General features: G+C 38.2%; 1 pseudogene; it reads left to right on the top strand.

Annotated features, from left to right (window-relative positions):
• Positions 1–5,916: 5,916 nt before the first annotated feature.
• LOC138923768 (large ribosomal subunit protein uL29 pseudogene) lies at positions 5,917–6,288 on the top strand (annotated as a pseudogene).

Below are 6,288 nucleotides of genomic sequence, written 5' to 3'. Positions count from 1 at the left end.
CGGTTACATATCTTCAAGGGCGATGGGATGGATGGGCCATGGAATCTAAGCTAGATAAAGAATCATGTGAAGCCAGGAGGTGCCTAAATCATTTGGGAGAGTTCTCTCCTTTCCTAGAGAGTTTCATTTTCCTCCTCCTTTTGCAGCTTTTACCCATTTTATTCTCAGGTTTGGCTTGGTAGGAGCTGTGTGGCCAGTTAGAAAGCTGTTGTTTCCTGGAGCTACCTCTCTCCAATCTGCCCCCACCAGTGAGCTGCATAAACTGGTACTTTCTGCCAATAAAGTCTTTTTTTCCTTCTCTTTTGATGAGATTCATCTCTCTGGTCAATGACAGGCTTGTACATTCAAACATCAAACACCATAAAAACTTGTTTGAGGGGAAATGGCACCTTCAGAGCAGTTGGAAATTCTGTCTCTCCAGGTCTCTCTGGTTTGGATGGAAAAAAAGCACACAGGACACAAGACCCAAAGCCAGGTCTATACAGTACTGGTCCAGGGGTCTCACCGGAATGGACTTACAGAAACATTGCTGATGAAGCCCCCAGTCCTCATGGCTCCTATTGCTGTATATATTCAATTACAACAAATTTATTACCTATTCTCCTTTGAAATGTGAGTAGGTTATGTCTTCTGTTTTCACGACCTACATGGTGGGGAAGACAGTGGTGGGGGGGATAAATTGATAAGACATTTCAAAGACCAATTTAACAAAACCTATTAAAATTAAAACTGCTCATAATTTCAACCCAGCATTTTACTTCTTACAAAACACTCCCACAATGGTGGAAAGATATATGTTGTAGAATGTCCTATTGAAGCATTGTTGGATCATAAATAGAGGCATGGTTAAGTAAACTAAGCAATGTACATACAATGGAATATTAAATGGCCTTTAAAAACAGTGAGGTAAATCTATATGTGCTGACATGGAAGGTTCCTCAAGACATTCTGTTAAGTGACAAGATGCAAAATAGTATGATAGCATTGATAATAACTATTAGAATGTGTATAAAGAATAAAAATTGGAGAAATGTGTACAAAGTGTTAAAGACAATATTATTGGGAAACAGAGTATAACTTTTATTTTATGTGTTTCTATGTGGTTTGAACTCTCTATAGTGAACAAGCATTATTTTTGCTCAAGAATGGAATTATTGAGCATAATTTCTCTGCTAAGCATGTTACATTCATTATGATTCACACTATCACTACGTGGTTGATATTACCTCTTCTACAGATAAGAGAATTCAAAAAGTTACCCTGCCCAAGTTCACCCAGTTAGTAAATATTCTCTATCTAAAGACATAAAGAAGCTTTTCAAACTCTACATAATAAAGTTAATGTAATATTCCCAGGCTCAGCTTATCTCTATTTAGAAGCTCACTTCTGGTTATTTTGGCTATTTCTCCTTCCCATTATGATTTCACTTCCCTCTCAAAGCTACTAAAATTCATTTCCTCTGAGAATTTACCCCAGGCTGATGGCCCCTCATGCTCCAATAATGCTCCTCGGTAGCGTTTTGATGTACTTATTGCAGTGCCTTTGTATATGTTACCATTTGAATTTACACAGAAGACTCTATTCTTGTTCATCTTCATCTTTGATGATGAGTTCCTTGAGAGACTAGATAGACATTTGTTTGGAACTTCCCATAATCCTTTAGGGCCTGTTTCCAAACCTGCTCAGCAGGTCTTAGGCCTCAATCCTTAGTGTAGCATTTGCATTTGGTGGGTCCTTGATGTCGATAATCAACAACTCCAATAACTCAAGCAGCCTTTTTCTTATACAGGACTATATATTTTCTCTACTGAATGTGGAGAATGTAAATGTCCCTGAGTTGGGTAGCTTCTAAACTAATAGATAATTCCAGTAAGGTCTTCTCTTGACTTTTTTTTGGTGGAGGGGAGATGTGAGTCATACAGAGTCACTAGAAGGTTTCCAAACGGAAAAAGCTTGACAACCACTGTGTTAAAAAATACTAGTGGCAGAGAATTCTTCCATTTTTCTGCTTCAATGTTAACAGGACTAAATGCTGTTTACACTATAAATGACCAAGGAAACAAGACTAGACTTCCAGCTGGTTGATGACATGTGGTTGAGAAAGAGCTTCAAGGTAACTGGTTAATATATTGATTCTAGATTATCTTCCTTGTCTAGTGTAAGCAGAGGGACAAACATATATCCTTACCCAAACTAGTGAATCAAATATAATTTGCATTTTGCTCCACAAATATTTTAATATGTACCCTTAACATTTCATTAATCCAGCAGCAAAAATTACATTTTCTATATTCACAGTCAACTTTTCTCTAGAGTAGTTTTACTCCTTGTACTTCAGTATTTGAATGACAAGCTTCATCTGCACGGCATATTTCATCCAAAAGACTTGGATACAATTTGACAAACCAGTTAATTCATAGCGATCACTTCAGAAATCTAAAAGCTACTTGATAATACAAAATTTAGGGTGGAAAACAAAGCATTCCATTTTTTTCTAAATTAAATGTTTCAAAACTTGTAAACTTATTTCAAGTAGATGGAAAAGTATAGAAAATAATACAGTGAATAACTATGTACTCATCACTCATGCTATCAAATTTTACCATTGTCACATTTCTTAGATTAAAAAAATAAAACGTCACGGATATAAAGCCCCCTGTATATGCCTCTGAAGCCTCATCCTTGTTTTCCTCCATAGGCAAACACTATTCTGAATTTGGTGCTTCTTATTCTCATGCTGTTATTCTTTTTCTACATTTATATATTCAGAAATAATATATAATATTGTGTTTCATTTTATACTTTAAATAGTATATTATACATATCATTGTGCACCTGTGCTTGTTTGGTTGTTTATACATGTGACTAGAGTTGTTGTACAGATATGTATCTGGTGTATCATTATACCAAAGTGTATCTGGTATCCTGTGGATGGATTTCTGGTTGTTTCCAATGTTTTGCTACTAGGAACAATACTATGTACAGTTTTGTACATGTCTCCTTTTCCCACATGCAATAGATTCTCATATATTCATGTGCATACAATCATTTGGTGAAGCTTGTTAAAAGGCAGACTCTTAATTCAGTAGGTTTTGGATGGGGCCTGAGATTCTGCATTTGTATTAAGTTCCTGGATGATGTTGATGCTGCTGGTCCTAGGACCACACCTTGAAAAGCAAGGGTCTTGCAGAGGAGTGGAACTGCTAGGTTGTAGACAATGTGCATCTTTGACCTTACTAGATATTGCCAAATTGCTCTCTGAAGTGCTTACACCAAGCCACACTCCTATCAACAGCTCACAAGAGTCTCCACAATATGACATCTTCATCAACACCTGTTATTGTCAGACTTTAATTTTTGCCAATTTGATGGGCATGAAGTGGTATCTTGTTATATTAATTTGCCTTTCATGAGTACTTCTGAGGATGGACCTCTTGAGTTTCTTCTTCTCTAATAATTCTCAACATAAACTAATATTTTGGGCAAAAAAAGTTTTCATTTATCTGTTTCATACTTTAAAGTATCTTAAAAAAAAGAATCTTAAAAGATTCCTTCACATTTTTAAGGCTTTCAACTTTTTTTTAAAGTGCTGGAAGTGGAAAGTGCGGAACTGAAAGAATGGGGCTGGAAAGGAGTAAAGAGAAGTAATTACTGCCAACCCAGCCAGAAGAATATCTTAGTCATGTTTATGGATCTTCCTTGGCTGAGAGTAAGAAAAGGAACTGGAAGCTTAGGGACAGAGGGAGGGGTAAGAGGTCTGTATCTTCTGAATACTTCATTTATCTTGAATCTTAGGGGAATGAATTTCACTTAAGTAAACAATCCTACTAAAATTAAACTTCTGCCATCTAAAAATATTATGCTCCATCCCACAAATTACACGTCCATAAGGAAAAATGGAGGATACATGTATTGCAAAGGTAATGCATATGTATTGTAGAAAATGCTGATAAGCAAAAAGGAAAAACCCTCATAATTTAGTATGTAGTTTAGCATGGTGGTTAAAAGCATGGGCTTTCAAGTCCTGCGTCTGAATTCCAATTTAACCATTTGCTAGTTGAGTGACTTGGATAGGTCATTTAACATCTCCATACCTTGGTTTTCTCACTTAGAAAATGAGGATCATGATAATAGCACCTAGATCATAGGGTTGTGAGGATTAAATTAGCTAATAGATGTAAAGTACTTAGGACATTGTCTGACACACAGCAAAAGCTCATTAAAACTAAGGCTATTGGAGGTAACATCAGCAAGATGATAGACTAAAAAGCATTCGGCCCTCCTTCCCCCATGGAGACACAGATTTAACAGCAATACATGGATTAATTGCCTCTGTGAAAAATCTAGAACCCACTTAAGTGGTTCCTGGTCTCCAAGCAAGTGCAAAGCCAACCACATCAAACCCTGGTAGGGAAATTTGTGGCACTCTTTCTTGTTAAAGCTCCTCCCCCCGGGCACAGTGTGGTGTGATTAGGAGGAAATACCCAATTCCCATCTTCTCTCTGGGGAGGAAAAGAGTAGAATGGATGTCCAACACCCAATTTCTGGGTGGACTGCCCAAGGGACTGGTTCCTATCTTGTGTGAATCCAAGCACTGACAAGAAACAGGAGCCAGGTTGGGAGCTTGGCCTCTGAGAACAAAAGTGACCAATATATACCAGAGTCTGCAGCACCACAGACAGACACTAGGTGGCGCTCCAGTACTATGGAGAGTGGTACAGTACCACAGACCACAGCAGCACAGTACCACAGACATATGAGGGGGAGCTCCTGAGTAGAAATAGGCAGACTTCTTCAATTAGATTACACAAGACCAGCTAGGACATATCACCATAAAAGGCTTGAGAAGTCCCCATAATCTCTAGCAGGGCTGAATGGAGAATGTCCTCTGTACAAAACCAGACTGCAAAGTCTGGGAAAGACAGCTGATTTTTCAAATGCCAAAATCCTAACAGAAGATAGTAAGACATACAAAGGAATAAGGAAACATGGCTCATTTAAAGGAACACATTAAATTTCCTGAAACCAACCCTAAGGAAATGGAGACATATGAGTTACCAAGGAATTCAAAGTAACCATCATGAGGATGCTCAATGAATTAAAAGAGAGCACAGATAAACAACTAAATGAAATCAGAAAAATAATGCATGAACAAAATGAGAATATCAACAAAGAGATAGAAACTATGAAGAACAAAACACAAATTCTAGAAATGAAAATAATGGAACTGAAAAATTTGCTAGAGGGACTCAATATCAGACTTGACCAAGCAGAAGAATCAGTGAACCCAGAGACAGAACTTCCAAAATTACTGAGGCAGAACAGGAAACAGAAAAAAGAATGAAGAAAAATGAAGAGAGCCTTAGGGACTTATGGGACACCATCAAGCACTACATACATCTACACATATAAGTCCCAGAAGAAGAAGAAGGAAGAAAGAAAGGAGCAGAGAGCTTATTTGAAGAAATAATGGCCCCAAACTTCCCCAAAACTGAGAATAAAAACAGACATACAAATTTGTGAATCTCAAAAGACTCCAACTAGGATAAATCTAAAGCAATCTACACCAAGACATATCATAATCAAACTGTCAAAACTCACAAGGAGAATCTTGAAAGCAGAAAGAGAAAAGTAACTTGTCATGTACAAGGGAGCTTCTATGAGATTACCAGAGATTTCTCAGCAGAAACCTTGCAGGCTAGAAGGGAGCAGGATGATACATTCAAAGTACTGAAAGAAAAAACTACAACCAATACTATATCTAGCAAAACTATCCTTCAAAAACAAAGGAGAAATTAAGACTTTTCCAGATAAACAAAAGCTGAGGGAGTTCACCACAACTAGACCTGTGCTGAAAGAAAGGCTGATGGGCTCTTTACCTGAAAGCAGGTGGCAGAGGTGCTGACCTGTGCAGCCATGACTAAGATTAAGGTTTGAGACCTTCAAGGCAAGAAGGAGGAGGAGTTGCTAAAACAGCTGAATGACCTGAAGGTAGAGCTGTCCCATCTGTGTGTTACCAAAGTGACAGGCAGTGCAGTGTCCAAGCTCTCTAAGATCTGAGTTGCTCACATATCCATCACCATTGTTCTCACCGTCGTTAACCAGACTCAGAAAAAGAACCTCAAGAAATTCTACGAGGGCAAAAAGTACAAGTCCCTGGAACTGTGGCCCAAGAAAACATGTGCCATGTGCTGCTGGCTCAGCAAGCATGAGGAGAACCTGAAGACCAAGAAGCAGGAGCAAAAGGAATGGCTGTACCCACTGTGGAAGTACGCAGTCAAGGCCTAA

The sequence above is a fragment of the Equus caballus genome, chromosome 4, assembly GCF_041296265.1.
Source record: "Equus caballus isolate H_3958 breed thoroughbred chromosome 4, TB-T2T, whole genome shotgun sequence".
In the NCBI taxonomy this organism is placed as follows: Eukaryota; Metazoa; Chordata; class Mammalia; order Perissodactyla; family Equidae; genus Equus; species Equus caballus.
The sequence above is the reverse complement of the archived record's forward strand: the minus strand, read 5'-3'. Positions and strand labels throughout refer to the sequence as shown.